The sequence below is a fragment of the Pleurodeles waltl genome, chromosome 1_1 (genome assembly GCF_031143425.1).
Source record: "Pleurodeles waltl isolate 20211129_DDA chromosome 1_1, aPleWal1.hap1.20221129, whole genome shotgun sequence".
NCBI lineage: Eukaryota > Metazoa > Chordata > Amphibia > Caudata > Salamandridae > Pleurodeles > Pleurodeles waltl.
In genome coordinates, this window is record NC_090436.1 from 647,764,372 (window position 1) to 647,786,638 (window position 22,267).

The window sequence follows — 22,267 nt, forward strand, 5'->3', positions numbered from 1 at the left end:
GAATAATGACTGCATAGTAAATTATTTTAAAATATGTTCCTCCAAAGCACTGGAACACATAAAACATTAGAACATCAACCATGCCATTACGTTTTGTTTAGAATACATTAGCAGTCCACTTGGATAACACATACTTGTTGTTCTTAAGAGCCTTCATCTAACCAGCAAAATGACTTAATTACTGGTGTAACCTGTTAACCGTTCTCCTAACTTGCCTGTGCAAGAACTTTGATGTGCAGGATGGAAAAAAATCACTGACGGCTCAGCACCTTACACAAGAAACACCCATGAAGGCAAAAGAGGTGCTGGCATAGAAGTTACTGATACTCGATTACTGTAAGTGTGGAAGATGTGCAAAGGCATCTTTCAACAAGCATTTTCAATGCAACGGGTCACGCATTTGCTTGAGTTCGAGCTATTTGCGTTATAAACTCCTAACCTAACTTTTCTTGCCACACAAATTAAAAGAAAAAAACACAGCGCCATCGCGCTAAGTAAAATGCAGCGTGATCACGCTGCGGGGAAAATTAACAGATAAAGTAGTCCAGAAACCAGGCCCAAAACATCGAGCCTCGTATGTTTCCAGTGGTTTACCGGTGCTGTGTAGGCGGGCTAAACACCGGAAAAGGCATGACGTATGCATGCCTTTCAAAAATGAAAGCAAGCAGATTTTAAAGAGCAAGCCCAGGAACCAATAAAATAGACTGACGTGACCTGGGCGTGGTTTGAAGCCCAAACAGAGATTACTTTATGGACGGAGAGCTTTGCGCTCGCCCATAAAAACAACGCCTCTAAGGACAATTAGGAAGTTTCGGGATATGAGAGTCCTGCGCCTCTACTGAGACCCAGAAGCAAGGTTTTCAAGGTAGATAATGTTAAGGAATGCAAATTCATGAATAACATACATTAAATTTCGCCTGATTAGAGTCAACAATGAATGTTTGGGCTCTATTTTCAAAAGTTTATGAAATCACTAGTTCTTTGATATCTTTATTAACATATAATTTAAATTGAATGCAAAATGACAGAACAAAGCATAAAGCATTTCCCAGGGAAGGATGGGGCAGTGGACGGATCCTATATGATCCACTACTGAGCATCAGTGAACCCTCCCCCCACCATGTTGCTTCCACTTCTGGATCTCAACGCTGGAGCTGCAAGGAGGAGTAGCAAGGAGTGAGGAATTCTGTGTCTAGTAAAACATAGAGTGCCACTGGCAAAGATGCCATTGACAATGCAGTGGGCGTAGTGCTAGCAGCGGCAACAGCATTCACAAATACAGTGCTATGCTGGAACTGGACTGCTGACTGAGCCGGATAGATGGAGGCATTTTTTTATTTTACCCCTCTTTGGACTCATGGCAAGAGGAGTGACCAGTTTGTGTGAGCCACCAGGTTTCTCACTTGAGGGGTAAGTGCTTTGTTTTTGTGTGCTCACATTGACTACCCAGCTGACGGTTGCTGGCTTAGATTTTTTAACACAAGTGCAGTCAGGCATTTCTCAAGTTGCTCAAGTGCACACTATGTTTTCAGCACTCTTTGTTGCTGGACTGCATTCATTCTTGGCATGCTTGACAGTACTTTGAAAAAAGAGAATGCACTTCAAGCAAGCAGGCACTGCTACAAATTTGGATTCTTCAGATTTGGTGCGGAGAGCAAACAAGTGTGCAGGGCAAGCCATGGCAGGGCAGCTCTCATCTGCGGAAGAAACTAAGGATGGCAGCGAGGTCAGTGAGCTCAGAGGACAATCAGGCTGCACACGGTCAAAATGAGGCAGGGGAGGGGAATAGAGTGTTAGCACAGGCTGGAGAAATCCCAGTGGACTTAATGAACTCCATAACAGTTAAAACTCTTGTACTCAATAAAGATACTGCAGGGATGCTCTTGGTGGCTACTGTAGAGCTCAAATCAAGCCAGGTTAAAGAAAGGAATACTCCTTGTTTACTAAGGTTAAAGTAGTCTCTCATGCATCGGATATATGTCAGTCAACAGCCTCACTATCCTCACTAGAAACACCAGCCCTGTATCAATGATAAGCTTCAACTCTTCCGAGGTTGAGGTCTCTGGTGTCCAAGTATCACCGTCCCCCGGTTCAGAGCCTTTTGGTCCAGCAAGTGATCAGTTGCGGACCAAGTCAGTGACACCCCCATGTCCCATAGAAGGGCCTCAACAGAAGGATCAGCAGCAAGATTTGCATGCCAAGGCAGTCACCATGCAATGGGATGATACATCCATGCTTAATTTGATCTTGGGTAAGAGCAGGGAACTCAAAGCCTAACAGGTGATTGAAAGAGCAGCCTTGCATGTCCAAAAACAAGAAACCATGACCCAGCTCCCAGAGAGGCTGAAGCAGGTGGAGTCCAAAATATCAGAACTTGAAGATAAAGTTACTACTATGCAGAAAAAAGTTAGCTTCATAAACAAACATCTTTGCTCAAGTACAAGATAGAGAAACTTGAAAAACACTCAGTGTGCTAATCTGTGCATAGTAGGGGCCCTAGAGGAATGTGAGGGCCAGCAGTTTCACCAGTGGGTGAATACATTAGTAAAAACTCATGTTTTGCCAGAATAGTGATTTAACTGTAACAAGAGCTCAACATGTTCCTGATCAAAGTTCCCCCGCTCAAAATTTCCACGTATCCTCTTGGTCAATATTGTGGTCTATCGAGTAAAAGAACAAGTTCTAGCCAAGGCAATTAAGCAAAAACTATTCTCAACACCTGAAATACCCCACTGACGTTTATTTGCAGATATGCTGGTCTCAGCAGCTCAACATAAATAATTTGTAAAAATGTTGAATTTGTTTAAAGCATAGGGTATTCAAGTGTCCATTGTACAACATCCTAAATTGAAGGTGTTAGTTAAGGGGCAGTTTCATACATTTAGCCGTGTGGCAGAGGCTCCGGAGCTCTTGCAGAAGATTTCTAATCAGTCTTAAGTGTATGTTTATTCCATGTTGTTGATGATGACTGTCTTCACTGGGCGTCCGACTTGGATGGTTAAGTTTACATTCACTCTAACTCTTGAGTCGCCCTTTCTACATGAGGAGGTAGTTCACTTGAGGTGAGACGTAGATTATTAATCAATTAATTTCAAACAATCTACCACGTCACGGTTTTTGAGGTCCACATTTAGGTAGACAAAGCCTGCGCCATATTTCGTGGCAGTGGTGAGGCTGGTGGGAGGGACACGTGTGCTTAAGGGGGCAGTTACATGGCACCAAGTGTGGCTAAAGGCTCGTTGGGGCTATGATCTTTTTTCCTCTTCATTTTTTTCTTCTTCTTCTTTGGGGCACTATGTAGTTTTGGGGTGGGTTCCAGGGATTGTGGGGAACACAAATAATTAAAACAAGCAGAATTTGTACAGGATTTAAACTGCTGAGGATTAGCAAAATAATAATGTTATTACCTAGGAAGTGGCACTTATGGAATGGGTTTTAAACTTGGATTTATTTTTTGCAATGTTAACAGCATGGCAAATAAATGGAAATATTGGCAGCTGATAAGATGGTTGGGCTCTTTTGCTCCAGGTGTGATATTTTTACATGGAAACCATCTTAAGAACAACTGTCCGGATGTTTACATCCTGAAGCTGTACCCTCATGCTTACTTTGCTTTGGGTGGTTTGGCAGTAAGGAGGGTTGAGATTTCTTTGGGTAGGGGGCTTGACTGGCTGGTAAGTGACACAATTAGAGATCCACAGGGTAGATGGTTATGGCTGAAAGTTGTTGGTGATGGGGCTCCGTTAAAACTGGTCAAATCAATCCAGGAGCTAGCCTTGGATACTTTGAATAAAGCTAAAAAACAACTGAAGCCCCAAACTAAAAGAGTCATGGATATGCTGAAGCACAATTTTCGATTAATCGATCCCTGGCAGTGTGACCATCCAGGTATTTCACAATACACTTGTATCTCACATAGATTTCAGCCCGTCTCCCACATAGATTTTTTACTCATCTCACATGCTATCAAAAGGGTGGGTTCCAATATTTGGGCTTGCTCCTTTTCCAATCATTTGTTGGTCTCCGTTACAGTAAAACTCAAGACAACTATGGGAGACAGGTCTAGGTGGCAGCTGGACCGGTCCCTTCCCTCAAACCAGAATTGGCTTACAGGAATGAGGCAATTTATTCAGAACTTTTTCCAATTAAATAGGGGCACGACATCTCTGTTTTCAGTGTGGGAAGCTCTTAAGGCTTCAGCCCAGTGCCAGAAAATTGCCTATAAGGCACAGCAAAAGAAAGATCAGATCAAATAACACAGCTGCAATCAGTAGTAGACCAAGCCCTACAGACCAAGAATAGGTATCAAGTAGCAAAGAAGCCAAGATACTAGCCACAGTCCTCACGACAAGGATCATTAATGTAATCACAACACTGATCCATGGATATCAATTCGGCTTCATGTTGGGTATTTCCATCAGGTTTAACCTCCGACAGCTAAATAACTGGCTGGTGGTGACTTGAGACTGACTGCAGCGTCACTTCTTTCTCTCACTCGATGATGAAAAAGTATTTGATAAGCCCACTGGCCATACTAGCATCACACAATGTCAAGATTTGGATTTGGTCAGAGATTTTGACAATGGATGGCATTACTATACCAAGCCCGGCAGGCTACAGTATGCATAAATGTGATCCTTTCTGATGAATTTCCAATTGCGATAGGGAGCCGTCAGATATGTCCCCTGTCGCTCCTTCTCTTTACATTAACATCTTGCATGCCAGATTAGGCCAAGACCTGCAATTAGAGGATTCCATATCATAGAGTCAGACCCTGATGAAGAAAAGATATCCCTTTATGCCAATGACATTCTTCTTTATGTCATGGAACCGCACATCACACTTTCGGCAATCTTCAAGACCTTATAGAGTTACGGTGAAAACTTTGGATATAAAATAAACTGGCATAAGTCGGTGCTATGTAATCCTTACAATTGACTAGGTGCCTCCTCCCTCCCTGGTCACCTAAGGGTGGAATCAGTGAGCTTTAAGTATTTGGGATTCAATCCACATTACAATAGACAAAAACCTCTGCCTGACTGCCAACCTGGAAAGGGTCTGAAAAGTTTTTTGAGAGGATGTGACACAGTGGTGTCATCCACGTTTGACGATCTTGGGTAGAGCAGCATTATTTAAGATGATCACACTACCTAAATTGCTATACTGTATGCAAAATACATATATGATTCCAGAGAAGTTATTTGATAAAATAGACTGGGACATATGCCTACTTTAATGGGATGGGGGCCACAGTAGGGTGACATTATGAACACTTCAGTGTAACTCCTACAATGAGGGAATATTTTTGTCAGACGTCCAAGCCTACTTCTCGGCTGCCCACTTGATAACTATAAACGATTGGTTCTACAAGGCACAAGAGCACCCCACATATCAGCTTGAATGGGTGCATTTCTGCACACACCCACCCTGAAATTACATTTACGAGGGTACGAGTTGGCGTGGGCTTTTGCTAGCAATACAGGTGACGTTGGATGTTTGGCATAGAGTGACTAGATGACTGGGCTGGGATTCCAGAGTTACTAAGGAGACTGCCCTCTGGGTAGGAGAAATGATGAAGGAGTTGAAGAAACTCCATGGCTTTTATAGTGGAACACTATAGGTATTTCCAAAGTCAGTAACATACTAGAGAGCAGGACCCTGATGTCCTTTGAGAAGATGCAGAAGGAATTTGGCGTCTCACAAATTCAGTTCCTGAGATATGCCCAGCTACAGAACACATGGCAAACAGAGCGACTAGACGAGGAAGAAATTCTAGAATATGCCCCAATAGAAGGACGACTGCTAACAGCCAAAGCGGTGTTATACACTTACAAAATAACATTAATGACAATTGCCATACACTGAGGGGACAGTTGGGTGGCGAGCTAGGGGAAATAGGTGATACTGACTCGGCTTCATTGGGTGTACTATGACCAGACCAGGTTGCATAGAATGTGGATAGCGGAAATGACAGAATGCCTGAGGTGCAGAGACCATAGGGGAGAATTTTATCACCTGATCTGGAGCTACCATAACATTCAGACATACTGGGTAAAGGTCCCAGGTGAATTGAGATATATAATATGTGAGAATATACCACTAAACCCTCAATACATCATGTTAAGGATGCCTACCAACATTGACCTACCCAGAGCAAAGTTCCTGTTCTGAAGCTTGTGATTGGTGGCAGCTAAACACCATGTGGCCAAATACTGGGGTGCATCTGAAATTCCCAGAATGTGAGAATGGAGGGATGGAATGGACAGATATACGGCAGCAGAGAAAGTGACATATGCAAGTAGAGCATGTCCTTGGAAAGTATGGGGCCCCGGGAGGAGTTACTATAATCTTGACACTAAGGAGGGAGAAATTGCTGGTGGCCCCAATGATAACTCTGAACAAACGAATAGCTGCCCACTAACTTGCCCTGTCCTCTCACCCCCACCACACTACTGTTGTCCTCCATTATTCCTTTTCCTCCCCTCCACTCAGCAGACTCCTGTCTTCCTGCCCTCACTTCTACATTCCCCTATGGTGATGCTTTGTGAAATAACTGGCGCAAAGGGATTTAATGTGTGTTTAACAACTTCATGGCTCAGTGCCAGAACTAGAATTGGTGTATTTTCTCCAGGTTGTTTGTTCTTTTCTCTTTATTTTTTGTGTGCTTTCATAAAACTAAATAAAGATATTTAAAAAAAAAACGTGATTAACTTTTTTATTATTGAAGAAATTATCATCTCCAAGCCATTTCAGCAGTGATCATACGAAGAGAGCCAACAGATTGGGAAATTTGTGGCCTGGTCAACATAGGGAAGCCGCATTTGTTAGGGAATAACAGTGCTCTACTACAGGAGAATTAGTCTTGGAAAAGGCCAAAGTGTCTCAAATTTTCTTGCAACACCATAAAACTGTCTGTGAAACTGGCTTTTCGACCCTGCAGTCAAGCATATCCCAATATTTTCACTTCAATTAGCAACCTCGCCTGCCAGATTCCCAGGATGAAAAGTTCATCGCTACCATATCAGTGGCAGAGGTATAGGAAGCTCTTGTGACAAGCCTAGTGGAAAGGCTTGTGGCAATGATGGCTTCCGGGATGAATTTTATAAAGGTTTTGCTGCTGAACTTGTACCTTTCTTGACTGGTTCCTTTTGTCCAGGAGGGAGGGGAAGTTCTGTCGCTTTTAAGGAATCCATCAATTGTCCATTTTTTAAAGAAGGGTAAGAATCCTAGGGACATTAATTCATATGGACCCGTAGTAAACTTAATGCTGATTGAAAGCTCTTAATGAAAATATGGGTTATTCATATTACCCCAGTTACCCAGGCTCTAATTTAAATCTATCAGATGGGATGGATTACTTCTCAGTTAACCAGATCAGAGCAGCAGTTCGTATGGTTGATGCAAAGAAAGAATGTGATCTGGTTTCCTGGATGCACTGATTTACAGTTTGGAGAAGTTTGGTTTTCCCGCCCACTTCATTACAATGCTGGCGAACCTATATCAAGAGACACAAGCAAAGTAAATTTGTCTCTAGCAGGATCAGTGGCTATTAACAAATGAACTTGTCAAGGGTGTCCTCTGTCCCCCATCGTATTTACCTTCGTCATAGAGCCTCTGGCAGCCAGGATTGAGGGCAATGAGGTGATTGAGACCCCGTGTCAGGTATGTTAAAGATGTTCATTGATGACAACATTCTTCATTTAAAGACAGATAAGGAGAATGTCTAGAGGGTTTTGGACAATTTTGAGCAGTTCAATAAGGGTGGTGGGTATAAAGTTAATAAAGAAAACTGAGCTGCTTCTCTTTCATACTTCAGCCAGCAATCTTTGTAATTGTAATTGTAATTGTAATCGTATTTATATAGCGCTTACTACCCCTGACGAGGCGTCGAAGCGCTTTTTCGATGAGTAGCACGCTACTCCGGTACCCAACAAGAATTAGTGATGGATTAGTATAATTTAATAAGGAGTACAGTTTTAGTATTATTATGAGTTAATTTGAGTTGCAGATATGAGAGTTTGTTAGTTAGATTGACTGGAGTAATGGAGGGGTGGAGGAGGAAAGAAATCCAGAAGTGTTAATTGGGAGTTTATCCTTCATTTACTCAATCCAAAGGCTTGAGATGAATAATAGGGGAGCGGAGGGGAAAGAGGATGTGGATGGGTTAGGGAGAGCATAGAAGTAGGGTGAGAAGAATGCAGGAGAATTTAGTAGGGTTGTGTGGGAGGTCACAGAGGTAGAGTGAGGTTTGGTGAGTTAGATGTGGAGGTGGAGGGGAAGAGCTTAGGCAGAGATATTTTAGGAGATGAAAGTGGTCGAAGGGATTTGGGATGAGTCCGAGTGAGAATGGAGGATAGTTTGATAGAGACATGACATAAGAGTGATGGGTAGATAAGTGTGATAAAAAGAGAGCAGAAATTCATAGATATCAGGAGCCATGCAATGATCCACAAACATGCCAGGCACAGAAACAACATATACACATACATACACACATATATATATATATATATATATATATATATATTTATACACACACACACAAATAAAACACACATATGCACATACAATACATAATTAGAATCATGGGTAAAAAATACTTTAGTCAGACAGGTTTAAAAGAGTGTGTGTGTATTTTATTGTTATTGGTTTAGTTTCTGTAAAATGAGCATCGTGGCCTACCCAACCGGAGTATTTTCTACGAGTATGTCAGTAAGCGTTACCCAGCATGTTTTATACGCCCCGTTTATATTGTACAGTAAGAGTACGTGATGGGCCACGGGGTAAAAAACGTCTCCAGCAAACCTTGTGTGCCATTAGCAATGTGATTGTTACTAGTGCGTCTTTGTGGATATGTCCTCGTGCTTCTGAGCATCAACAACGCACCACCGGAATCGGCGGTAAACGCAGTGGGGTCGTTTGGAAAGCTGTCCATCATCGTGGTAAAAGGCGGGGAATTCCTTTACCTACTTCGAGGGTGGGTGGGGCGTGGCTCAGCGGGCGGAGCTTACAGGTGCTTTATAAAGGGAGAACCTACTACAAAAACGATTTTGTGTTTATATTGTACACTAGAGGTACGTGATGGGCCATGGGGTAAACGTCTCCAGCAACCTTGTGTGCCTTTGGGAATGTTATTGTTACTAGTGCGTCTTTGTGGAGATGTCCTCGTGCTTCTGCGCATCAACAACGCACCACTTGAATCGGCGGTAAAACGCAGTGGGGTCATTTTGGAAAGCTGTCCATCATCCTGGTAAAAAGGTAAAAGGCGGGAATTCCTTTACCTACTTCGAGGGTGGACGGGGCGTGGCTCAGCGGGCGGAGCTTACAGGTGCTTTATAAAGGGAGAACCTTCAACTCGGTTTCTCCAGGAGAGGAAGATAGAAACCGCGCGTCACAGTCAGATACAGATTACGCTCCAGTACATCATCAGTTCACCTCCAGGAAGGATTCTAGATTGTTTTCTGCTTTGGAATCTCTGAGCGCACAGCCTTGCTTTATCTTTGCCAAGCCCAGGAGTTAGGGTGGTTTGTCCTTTCCAGAAGCTGAGCTTCAACTGGGGCACCTGCTACGTTTATATTTGTAAGTGCTTCCTGTTGAGGTTTAGTGTCTGTAAAATGAGCATCGTGGCCTACCCAACCGGATTATTTTCTACGAGTAATTCAGTAAGCGTTACCTAGCATGTTTTATATGCCCCGTTTATGTTGTACACTGAGGCTACGTGATGGACCAGGGGAGAAAGTCTCTAGCAACCTTGTGTGCCTTTGGCAATGTGATTGTTACTAGTGTGTCTTTGTGGATATGTCCTCGTGCTCCTGCGCATTAACAACGCACCACCGGAATCGTCGGTAAAACGCAATGGGGTCGTTTTGGAAAGCTGTCCATCATCCTGGTAAAAGGCGGGAATTCTTTTACCTACTACGAGTGTAGACGGGGCGTGGTTCAGCGGGCGGAGCTTACAGGTGCTTTATAAAGGGAGAAACCTTCAACTCTGTGTCTTCAGGAGAGGAAGATAGAAACCGCGCCTCAGTCAGATACAGATTACGCTCCAGTACATCATCAATTCACCTCCAGGTAGGATTCTAGATTGTTTTCTGCTTTGGAATCTGAGCGCACAGCCTTGCTTTATCTTTGCCACGCCCAAGAGTTAGGGTGGCTTGTCCTTTCCAGAAGCTGAGCTTCAAACTGGGGCACCTGCTACGTTTATATTTGTAAGTGTTTCCTTTAAGGTTTAGTGTCTGTAAAATGAGCATCGTGGCCTACCCAACCGGAGTATTTTCTACGAGTAATTCAGTAAGCGTTACCTAGCATGTTTTATATGCCCCGTTTATATTGTACACTGAGGCTACGTGATGGACCAAGGGAGAAACGTCTCTAGCAACCTTGTGTGCCTTTGGCAATGTGATTGTTACTAGTGCGTCTTTGTGGATATGTGCTCCTGCGCATCAACAACGCACCACCTGAAACGGCGGTAAACGCAGTGGGGTCGTTTTGGAAAGTTGTCCATCATCCTGGTAAAAGGCGGGAATTCTTTTACCTACTACGAGTGTAGACGGGGCGTGGCTCAGCAGGCGGAGCTTACAGGTGTTTTATAAAGGGAGAAACCTTCAACTCTGTTTCTCCAGGAGAGGAGGATAGAAACCGCGCGTCACAGTCAGATACAGATTACGCTCCAGTACATCATCAATTCACCTCCAGGAAGGATTCTAGATTGTTTTCTGCTTTGGAATCTCTGAGCGCACAGCCTTGCTTTATCTTTGCCAAGCCCAAGAATTAGGGTGGCTTGTCCTTTCCAGCAGCTGGGCTTCAACTGGGGCACCTGCTACGTTTATATTTGTAAGTGCTTCCTGTTGAGGTTTAGTGTCTGGAAAATGAGCATCGTGGCCTACCCAACCGGAGTATTTTCTACGAGTAAGTCAGTAAGCGTTTACCGAGCATGTTTTATATGCCCTGTTTATATTGTACATTGAGGCTACGTGATGGACCAAGGGAGAAACGTCTCCAGCAACCGTGTGTGCCTTTGGCAATGTGATTGTTACTAGTGCGTCTTTGTGGATATGTGCTCCTGCGCATCAACAACGCACCACCGGAATCGTCGGTAAACGCAGTGGGGTCGTTTAGGAAAGCTGTCCATCATCCTGGTAAAAGGCGGGAATTCTTTTACCTACTACGAGTGTAGACGGGGAGTGGCTCAGCGGGCGGAGCTTACAGGTGCTTTATAAAGGGAGAACCTTCAACTCTGTGTCTCCAGGAGAGGAAAGATAGGACCCGCGCGTCACAGTCAGATACAGATTAAGCTCCAGTACATCATTAGTTCACCTCCAGGAAGGATTCTAGATTGTTTTCTGCTTTGGAATCTCTGAGCGCACAGCCTTGCTTTATCTTTGCCAAGCCCAAGACTTAGGGTGGCTTGTCCTTTCCAGAAGCTGAGCTTCAACTGGGGCACCTGCTACGTTTATATTGGTAAGTGCTTCCTGTTGAGGTTTAGTGTCTGTAAAAAGAGTAGTGTGGCCTACCCAACCGGAATATTTTCTACGAGTATGTCAGTAAGCGTTACCTAGCATGTTTTATACGCCCCGTTTATATTGTACAATTAAGGGTACGTGATGGGCCACGGGGTAAACGTCTCCAGCAACCTTGTGTGCCTTTGGCAATGTGATTGTTACTAGTGCGTCTTTGTGGAGATGTCCTCGTGCTTCTGAGCATCAACAACGCACCACCGGAATCGGCGGTAAACGCATTGGGGTCGTTTTGGAAAGCTGTCCATCATCCTGGTAAAAAGGTGGGAATTCCTTTACCTACTTCGAGGGTGGACGGGGCGTGACTCAGCGGGCGGAGCTTACAGGTGCTTTATAAAGGGAGAACCTTCTACTCTCTGTCTCCAGCAGAGGAAGATAGAACCCACGCGTCTCAGTCAGATACAGATTACGCTCCAGTACATCAACAGTTCATCTCCAGGATGGATTCTAGATCTTTTCTGCTATGGGATCTCTGAGCGCACAGCCTTGCTTTAGTTTCCAAAGAAACTATAAATGAATAGAAATATACATATAATCTGAAAAAAATAATTATCCACATAGGCATATGCAGTTCGTAGTTGCTTGAAAAAGGTGGTTATGAAGGAAAGAGCCAACTCTTGAGTAGTTTCCTGAAAACAAGAAAGTTATCTGTGGCTCTTATAGTTGGGGGTAATGAATTCCATAGTTTGGCTGCTTGGACGGAGAAGGATGTACCACCTACAGTCTTTTTCTTGTATGGTGGTGTTCTAAGGCGGGGTGCCATTGCAGAATATCAGAGGCCACTCACAATCTGGTTGCAGTAGCAACATTTTTCCGACAGCTACAGGGATCCAAATCTAGCATTGCCTCACTTTACCAACTGCTCACTTGAAGTATTGGGCCACTAACCAAAGCCGAAAGGGGTAAACTAAGGATACAAGAATGACACTAAAGTAGTAATACAACAACATATGAAAAAAGCATTCCAAATTCTATGCATGTTCTCAACTTGCATTCTCATCATTACAATATTATCCCAGAGAAAGGAGAACACAGACTAACAAGATGCTGAAGAGGTGTACTTTTTATACAAGCTTCACCACCAATGTCAGCATCTTGAGAATGACTAAGGCACTTAAAGGGGCATTATCTGAACTGAAACTGCCCACCATTTTGGATCTTGTTTAACTAAAAGGTTTTCTGATTCTTCAGTAAGAGACCATCCACCACTTGGGAATCACAAGTACAAGTTTCCTTCACACACAGTAGAATATAGCAGAAATTAAAGGCAACCCACTGTCTACCCGCATCCCTAAAAACACAGGAAAGAGCAGTTACAACTACACGCAAGCTCAGAAAGGCAAACTCTGAATATACACAACAGCTCTTGCGTTGTAGGTCTGGCACGGCTAGTGTCAACAAAGTCTTCCCCTATCTCGGATAGGTAGTAGTTTTAAGCATCTTGCAGCCGACCTCACTGGAGCGGTCCACTAAGGTAAGTGGAACATGCAACTAAAAAGAGTAGCAACATCTGCTCCAGCACACCTGCTACGTCACATAGGACATCTATTAAAGTAGCAACATTCTAGAAAAGACTGTTCAAGAACATTCCAAACAGGTGCTCACATGGACATGAGCAAGCTGTGTCGACTAAAATAAACAAACAAACAGTGACTCAATGTATCTGATCTGTTTCTACAAAAAGCCAAATTAATATGCAGGCAACCAACTGTGAACATGTGGCTAATCCAATAGTTTCTTTTATAAGGGAGTTTGCGGCGAAACAAAAAGCACTAAAATTACCTTACTGACTCCATCTACTTAAACTTGCAGATTCTTTTACTTAACTGGGGAATGGATCACTGACTATTTTGAAGCTCTGTAATAGTTTTTAGAACCCAGCATAGACTGGTCACTGCAGGTGAGTTTGAGGCAAATGCTTTAGCGAGGTGGTTACAGGGGATAACATCAATGTTATGTAACGCTAATACAGAACCAACAAAGTTGAAGGGCAAGATGTCGGAGATCAGCTTTTATATACCTACAGATTTTTTTCCCCCCAAACTTAGATTTACGGCAGTTTGTAACATGCAAAAAGGCTTAAACAAATATGCTTGGTTCACGAATTGTAACTTTAAATCAAGTATCCCAGCAAGGCGAACTTTCGCCCGAGCTAAACAATTGAGGCAAGACAGATTTGTATACAAGCTTGGCACTTTGGGCTGATTACCAACTTTCTGGCAGCCAAAATGAAAGGCAGCAACCACCTTCACTTTGTTTTTTCCTAAAGTTTGATGATGAATAGTCAGACTTAAGTTTTACCTTTGCAGGTTGAATTTCCAAGACGATCAACTACCAGTATTGATAGAAAACAACTAGCATATATTACTTTATCCAGTCGAGAAAACCATGGCTTGAAAAAATGTATATCTATATGTATAGAAAAATGAACTATAAACATAAGGACAGATGACAGTTTCAGGAACAACGTGGTGTTATTCCTTGTATGGTGTTAAGATTTTTAAAGGTTGCTGAGGTTTAAGTAGAGAAATTGACTTAAGTGTGATGATAGGTCAAGTAAGTACATTACAAAAAGAAAGTGAAATTCAAGTCCAGAGTAAAAAATAAGACCCAAAAGGATGCGTGCAAATCATGGCAATCCGTTGCAGCAAATTGAATGAATTCAGGTATATGTTTCCAGAAAAGTTGGAAGGCTACCTGTAGAAGGTCATACACTTCAAACTCAAGAACTGGATTCAGGTTAACAAGCTCATTCGAATGAGCAAGAAGTGTTTCTTTGCTGCAGCAAGCTCGTTCCCAGAGCCCGATACACTATCTGGGGATATTTGTGACAAATAACTACTCCCAGCTCTTCCAATTGAATTATGTAGTGATGTTGCAGAAAATTAAGGGGCTACTTGATAGATGGGCACTTCTTCCCCTGACATTGGTTGGCAGGGTAGCTCTCATTAAAATGTCTATTCTAGCTTTGCTTCTTTATCTCTTCTTGTTTGTTCCCATTAAAGTTAGCACGTTTTATGATGTGGATCTACTTTGCAGGCATTTCGTTTGGAATAGGAACGTATCTAGGGTAAAATAGTCAGTACTTCCATTGGATATTGCAGGGTATGGGTTGCCCCTTTCCCATCTTGAGTCATAGAATGAGGTGGCCTTTTTAGATGTTTTGTCAAGAGCACTAAATGGAAGGGGACGGTCGATCTTTTTTCATAAATAAAATCATGCAGGAAGTTGAAACTCGTCCCTCAGTTTTTATTAAGGTTGCAAAATTCCCGAAAAAGACCAGAAGTGTCCGGCAGTTAGCTCCATAGCGCTATAATCAGTTTCTATCAGGTTGCATGTATGTTAAATTACAGGAGTCCCATTATACTGGTTTGTCAACTCCTTGTACTCAGATCACATACTGGAATTCTTGTGCATTTAAGGAGTTTGGGCACTTTCTCTTAAGGTGTAAATACATTACATGCAAGAACATTCTGCTAGGTGAGGTGATCACTGCATGCAATTTGTTCTACTCTTTTAACACATTATGCACTTTTTGAAGTGCCATTGTCATAAATCTAGACAAGACACTCATCCTGCTATGCGCTCGCTTTTTAGGTCCAAGCTTCTGGGAATTGGCAATAGGTATATGCTACTATGTAAACAGGGGTGCAGCAGCATGTGACACGTTTTTTAGAGAAAATATGGTCAACTACACAATGTCACCTCTCAGTGGAGGACAGGCAGAATATATTGGTAGTGGGCTATAAGTGGGCAAAGTGGGAGAAGTAAAGTATTGCAAGGCTCAATGTAACCAAATAACTCAAGATTTAAGAAAAAAATCCACGATGAAAATTTATCGATCATGTACCATCATTAATATTGCTTTAGATTTGGCATTACAAATGCAGACTATTACTGAAATGTGCACGCTTTTTAAAAAAAACATGATAATTCATGAATTTCTACGTTTCCTTCTGAAGGCCAGTGCCAAGATTGCTGCTGCATGCACAAATCAAATATATGCTGCTCTCGCTGTCCTTTTCATGTTGCAGGAAACCTTGGTGGCCCTTCATCTATCTATGTATTGGTATACAATTATCTCCTATTGCTCATTTTCTATCAAAGTAGTGTGTAGTCCCTGGTACTTAAGATGGACACCTCTACTCCTTTTTCCATCTCTGTTGCCGATACTCCATGCAGGGCACCTCCACAGTGACCATGCCCTTGCCTGCACAACTGGTGCTCAAAAATATGTGCTAGTTGTCCCTGGTTACTTCAGGTTCTGGAGCATCACTAGTGACTGTCGTGAAGCCCTGCGCTTCCGCCTCCTTACATCGATAGACATGATGATGGTCCCCATACACATCTTCCTTATTGCCCGTCACGGACCAGATCTGCTCAAGTAGAATACCAGAAGTGGAAGTGTTGCGTTCACACATAACGTATTCAACTCAGCTACACAGAGCTTAGACAAAATGATTGCACATTCCCCACGAGGGATCAGGCAATTGGAACATGAAGAAACTGCAGCAACTGGGTAAACTACATGTATCAAAATTGAGTACAACGACCTATGAATTAAATGTGGCTGATCAGTATGTCAATGATACTTAAAGACGCTACTAACTGATGAAGGCTGCATATTGTTCCTCATAAGCTCTGCAAGTCCGCTTTCTCTGAACAGATCGAAAAAACAGTCACAGCATAAGTTTGACTCTTTCTTGACCTAGGCATTGACATGCCAGTGAGAAGTAGAGTTTATAGATCCCTTTCATCTAAATCCAGATCCCTACGGATATTATGATACTGTTCTACTCCTTTTCTCCATTGTTTATTGCAAAGAGAGATACTGTGTGCAGCTACTGCTGCAAAAAAGAGGAGCGGTGTTCGCAGATCAAGTGCATCTCACTTAGGTAGCTGGATAATACACATCATTCTTTCTGTTAGTTGGACTTTAGTGATAGATAGAGGAATACATACCAAAACTGAGGTTTCAGAGAAATGATTGGATGTATTTAAAGTGATTTGTATTTGATATTTCCCAACTAATTATATACACAGAAACACTAAATGAAAGTATACCACCGCCACGCTGCCCAGCTCCTCAAATAAAAGCAGTGGGAGTCGTACAATCCTTTCTGTTTTTGACAGCTGCCCAGAGGCCAACCCCATAAAATGCCAACATCAATGAGTTACAGCATTCCACAACGTACTCACATAATCATGCACTGTCTCCTGTACTGTATATAATACAATATTGTACCAGAGGGCTCACAATAAGGAGTCATTCAGAGGATAGTATTTCAGGCATGAATGCATACTGTACAATATGCCAGCACATGCCACGTGCAATGTCCCAGTCAGTTCTGTTTTTTGTATAGCAACCTTATGCAGAATGCCGGGCATCAAGAGCCCTTACCAGCGATTGCTCAAAAGGCATGTATTTCCAGGATGGGGAGTCCTATTGACTAGAAGGGCAACAGTGGCTGTAAGTTTAGCATACAATATTGATTTGCTTCTCTTCTATCCACAAACGTGAGTAAAATAGTACAGCCATCGCTGAGTTAAGATGACTAGATCAGAAGATCATTCTTTCCACAGAAAACCACAATTATTAAACATAAAAAACCCAAAATGGTTTAATATGTCAAATGAGAGCTAGTGCCAGATCCATGCTTCTCTCCTGTGGTCGGATCAAAAGGACACCTGCTTGCAGCTGCCTCTGCTGTGAGCGTACTGAGATCCTGCATGGCTTTAAGTTAGAGGCCCACCTTCATCCGCAGGCTCCTGTCTGCGCCTAATCCCTGGTGGCCTAGTGGCCATCTGAGTGTAAGTATCCGCAGTCTTTTTTCTTTTTGCTATTTTCTTTATGTCATATTTATATATTTTTTCCCGTCTTTTCATTCTTGTCTTTTTGTCTCTCCTTTCAGCTTTTTACTCTCCCTGCACTTTGTTCCCTGCCGTTTCTGCCCCTGCGGCCCATCCCCCCTCCCACCCTTAAAGTGCTTTCCCGCCCTCCTGTCTCCCAGGTGACCAGACCCCCCCGCCTCTCTCCCCTTCTTAATGGTGACCACTACACATTGAGAGTGCGACTCCTCTGCTCTCCTGGTAAGCATCTGTTTGCCCTCCTCTGTGCAGCTCCACCTGTCTGCTGCTGTTGTTGCCTTTGATGCCTCTGCTGTGAGTGAACTAAGATCCTGCCTGACTCTCAGTTCCAGGCCCACTTCCACCCGAAGGCTCCCGCCTGCGCCTTATCCCTGGTGAACATACACAAAGGCCTAGCCCGAAAGAACTTCCACAGGGAGACAAAAGGGTTTTTTTGTATGAAAAATTTCCACCCACTAGGGTTACCGCATGGTGGCATGCTTCATCATTGGGTTTCCTCCCGTTCTGCTACAGAACGAGGAGTGCTGCGACCAACGGAATACGTGGGAGCACTGTTGGTTTCAACAATGTGAATGCTAAAAAGGGATAGGAGTGGTGGGGTCTTGGGGAGTTAAAAATACTACCCTCTGGATGATATTACTAACTTAATACGTCACACAGGGGTGTTATGATTAAACAAGGACGTTTGGAGGGTGGGTATATTATGTACCTTACCTCCTAAGTGGTCTACATGTTTCTGAGTCTACCCCCAGACACCTCATCAGGGCTAAGGTGAACTCCCTAGAGTCACTCCTTGTGCGCCTACCACTAATAAAAGCACAATTTACTATTTGCTATGTGGTATGGTAATATATACAACTAAATTAAATTAGATAATTCCCATCAGTATCATTGTTCTGCTGTGCAAACCTGTGGAAGAAAAAAGGAATAAAAGAGTAAATGCATCTTTTAGGGGGGTGGTGCTATTGCCACCATCACCCAGCCAAATGGCACTTGTAATCCACATAGAAAAACAAATTCAAGACATACTATACATAAGAAACACCACAACACACTTCAACACGTGAGGCACCTCTAAGAAAACAAACATGGTGCATGCGTGACCTACTTTCAGTATCTATGCTATTCGCATCTTAGGTCCTTCTGGAGGAGGGTCTGCTTGTAGTCACACACTGAAAAATATATGTGGCAAAAGTCAGACTCACCGAGCCCCTCGCTACCACTGCAGGTGGTCAGGAGCATTGTGCGCACTTACTTCGTCAAAGCGACACTCCCGCTTGCAGCGTAATCCTCACCACGCCGGGGCCCGGAAATCACCACAATCCCAATTTGGATTCGGTATTTATGAGAGACAGCTGCACACGCATCGCAACTCGTGGGCGCATCTGGAGCTAGACCGACGACCTCCCAAGATGGCGGTCGTCTGTGTCCACATGGAGAACTGCGAGGGCCCCAGGTTATGGGTGCCCCTAGAGGTGCCTGAGACAGGCACCAGATATCTAAAGAAGAGGCAAGGTTGGGGGGGGGTAGGCTGGTGGGGAGAGAGAGGGAAAGGGGAAAGGCCAAAGGAGGGGGGGGAGGGAAAAAAGGGGAAAGGACCACCACCCAACAGGATTGAAATTGCTATATATGGAGCTGGTTTGGTTACAGAAAAATTTCTAGACCTTGTTGCAAATGTCTTGTAAGGGTGTGATGTTGCTGGTGGCGATAGAAAGCACAGTGACATTTTTGATGATAGCAAAAATTTCCATTGCTGCTGTTTGAGCTGCTGTTGAGGAGGTCTGCAAGAGCTGTGCGCCTAGTGTTCCGTACCTGATGGTGGTAGTATTTTAGGGAGGATTTGAAGATGTCTTTATCCATGGTTCTTTGGCTTACTCTTTATTTGTTATCCAGTTATATGCAGTGATGTCTTGTCAGCCAGAGTTTCTCTGTGTACCAGCTGTCCTGTGATCTAGCTCTTGGCACTGGGTTGTGCTTGAGGGGAACCTAGGTGTTGGCACATGCAGTGATCAATTCACTGAGGTTCTTGATGGCTTTCAGCAAATTGCTGGTGTGTCTGTGTCAGTGCCAGAAAAGTCAGAAGCCACTCCTCTTCTTTGATGCTTTTCCAGCTGCTGCAGATGGGTCTAGTGGTAGAAGATTTGTGTTAGTGTGGCATGGGTATGCTGAACATGTTTAGGGAATGGTCTGTCCAGGTCATAGTTGCAAGATTGTCAATTATGATGTCGATGAATGAGAAGAAAAGCAGATCCAATGGGAATTCTGTGATGAGGCTGAGGTGTTCTAGGTGTTCTAGAGAGGGTATAGAGTTTGGGCTGGTGCATTCTTCTAGAGAAAAGTTAAGGTCTCCAACATGGATGAAGGTCCTGGAATTGATGAAAAGGATGCGATGAAGACCATGATGTCACTGACAAAATTGATGTGGAGTCCTAGTAGTCTGTATACAAGGTTTCCACTCAAGGAGAAGTTGGCTGTATTGCATATCTTGAACATGAAGTGTTCCATGTAGCTGGCGGAGGTGTTTGTAGGTGGTGCTGCTGATGGTGTCCTAGAATATGATGGCAACTCTTCCTCTGGGATTGTGCTGATGGTCTTGCTTGTCACCTTGTAGCCACCAGGGATGGCTGCAGCGACATCCAGTGCAGAGGTTGAGCTTAGCCATACTTCAATGAGGGTCCAACAGATCTAGAGCACGGTCACACAGTAGTTTCCATATATCCGTGGTGTGTTTGGGAAGTGAGCAGATGTTAAGAAGCCTGCATGCAAGTATGGCATGTTGAGTGGGTGGTGGTTGGCCTTTGTGAGTGGGTGGCCTCTTTGTATGTGTGGTGGCAAGTGGGGTATCTATGCTGTTGGTGGAAGAGTGGTTGGTGTAGGGTGTGGGAAAGTGTATGAAAACTTGTAGAAGGCACATATGAATGCTTCTTCTGTGGTGTTTGGTGTCATGTGGTAGCAGTGCAGCAAGTGGAGGCCAGGGTTTCATAATGTGGTAGAGTGTGGGACGGTAGTGGTGGTAAAGGGGAGGACTGGGACTCCTGGTGCTGGGCATTGTACAGGTGCGGGCAGGCACAGATGGGCTTGCCTTTGGTGCTAACACCATTCACTGTACTACTTGTCCTTGCCACAGCTGTTTTTATTACCCACGGCTAAACCTTTTATTTCTTTTTTCACAAATCCATGAAGCAGTGGAGGTGTATGTGCTTGTTCAACCAAATTGCACCCACTTTAAATAATAATATCTTAAATGGCTTAACCTTAAATGTAGCTCTAAGTGACAGGTATGGCTAGACATGGGTCCCATGTTCACTATGCCATAAGACTCAAGCTGCATCCTACTGCAGTTGCACAAAGGCTGAAACCAGTCTGAGGTTCCTTGTGTTTCTGTTCAAAGGGGGGTCAGGTCTGGTGTTTTGGACGTGTATGTTCTTATTGGAGCAGTGCCAAGAATGCGTGTTTGAATGCATGTGTGTATGCGTGTGTGTATGGGGGCTTGAATGCAAGTATGATTGTTGAAGTGAGTGCATGCATGGATGCGTGTGAGTGAATGCGTGTATGGATGTGTGTGAGGGAATGCGTGTATGTAAGTGTTGGTGAAAGAGTGTATGTGGGGTGCTTGTGGGTGTGTGTGTGTGTGTGAGTGTGTGTGTATGCTGCAGTGAGTAGGGGTGCTATTCCAGAAGGGGGATGGGGAGGGAGTGCTGTTCTGGAAGGGGGGTGGGTGAGGGGGCTGCTGGTATGGAAAGGGGGGGTTAGGGGATATTGGGATTACAGGGGGGGTGTTGGGGGAGTCATCTGCTGGTGATAGGAAATAAATTTCCTGTGACCGGTAGCCTTTTCGCAGGGTTTTCGTAGCAGTGCCACTGTCATGGAAATCCTGATCTTGAGTGGACCACCGGGTCAGAGATGCTGATCTCCGGCCCGGCTGTCCAACTGCCCTGGCGGTACAAGCAGGGATGTGGCGGGTTGACAGAGGCCAATCGGCCACACTCATAGTGTGGTGGCCTTCACTGCCAGCCTGTCGGTGGTGAGACCGCCACCACGGCCCTGGCTGTCTTTGGACCGCCAGGGTCAATATGAGGGCCTTAGTGTCCCATTTATGGCTTAAAACTTGCCATACAATTTATTTATAATACACTGTTGAGAACTCATCCTGAGGAGTTTGTATTTACTGGGTCTGGCAAGTGCCACAACCCCTTTAGGTCAGTCGTAATTGAAGCCTTACTAGGCCAGACGTCCTACTGAATTCTAAAATGCCAAGTAACATTTTCGAATGTGTAAATATGCAAGTGACATCACCTCTCTTCCTATGTCAAAGGAGTGCAAAACAACTTTTACAATTGGTAATGTGTGTGTTTAAAAGGAGTGCAGCCAGTAACATTTATAAATAGATACTCTTCTGCCACTTGAGTGCAATGCTCATAAATTGTTCCTTAGGACAACAAGAGTCAAGATACGTGAAATTTCAAGTAGGTTGATCAAAAGTTGCCATGATAGTTTTCTATTATAAAAGTAATGTTTTAATAACTTGCAGGCCTCAATTGCTGTTCTTACCGGTTGTTTCTATCAGCTCTCCCAACGCGAAACAGCCTTCACCATGTAGGCTTTACCACACAACCATTACCATACAATTCCTTTACCTCTCATGTCTTTACAACAAAGTGTTAAGTAGATGTATGGTAAGTGTCTATCTATCTATCTGTATATATATATATTTAGAACATTGGAACGTTGTCAGCTCCATTGAAAACAATGGAGTGCTCCGGGCTTTTACTGGCTGGTAAAAGCCCGCAGCGCCAACATTCCAATCTTCTTTATTCACAGCAGCAGCTGTGAACAAAGCCTCACGGAGCCTGAGGGGATTTTAATCACCTCCGGTTCCGTGA